We start from the raw sequence: 977 nt of genomic DNA, 5'->3' as shown, positions 1-977 counted from the left end.
AAGATCAATCAGCATTCTAGGACTATTGCATCCAAATTTAGATGAGACAGATGCATGAACTACTCATTCAATTGGTATTCCCATGCATAGGAATGAGTCTCTTGTGATCTCCTGCCATTGGTGCCAGGACTGGAATTTGCACCCAGTGCTTATGTTGACAGATTGGCCTATGGCTTCACTGATAGCTCACAAGAATCATCAATGGCAAGTCAGGTCCACTTTGCAGCCATATCATTCAGACCAGGATGGTCACCATGCCCCCCAAAATCATAAAATGCTAGCCCTCTGCAGCTCACCACTTTTTGTGCTTTCCAGCTTTTTTTTTCTTCCTGCAAGCCCTCTGGACTAGGATCTTAGGATCGGCTATGGGTCTGGAGACTGCACCACAGCCTAGGGAGATTCAAGCTGAGGAAGTGTTTCCACGACCTGAGTTCAAGTCCCATAGATGGCTAATAACTAACTAAATAAATAAAAATATTAATTATTTAACTAAATAAAAAAAATAAAGCTCCCCGGTTTGGAATTTCTGCCAGTTTTCTTTCCTAGCCTGGGATTTGAACTCAGAGTGTTGATAAATTTGTAGCAATGGGAGGGAAGAGTTGCCACTACTTGAGTTCAAACCCCGTGCCAACCACAAAAGAAAAACTAAGTCACTGACCTCAGCAGGGTGAAGTAGTTGTGGAGATGGGAGGGAAGGGATGATAGGGGGAAAACAAAGAAGGAGTCAACAATGCTCAATAGGAAATGTACTCATTACCTTCCTCCTGTAACTGTAACCCCTCTGTAAAACACTTTTGCAATACAATAGTGCAAAATAAGAGAAACACTGTCATTCTCAGAGATGCACTTTAGAGGCAAGGAAAGGATATCTGAATAGCTGTACAAATTCCACGCTGCTTTTTTTAATGTTCAGTATGGAACTGAGTAAACATAACTGCTTCCATAAAAATAGAAGTCACTGTCTTGGAACTTGGGCC

Source organism: Dipodomys merriami, unplaced genomic scaffold (genome assembly GCF_024711535.1).
Source record: "Dipodomys merriami isolate MVZ:Mamm:240054 unplaced genomic scaffold, mDipMer1.0.p SCAF_1621, whole genome shotgun sequence".
NCBI classification, from domain to species: domain Eukaryota; kingdom Metazoa; phylum Chordata; class Mammalia; order Rodentia; family Heteromyidae; genus Dipodomys; species Dipodomys merriami.
Note: the sequence above shows the minus strand (reverse complement) of the source record.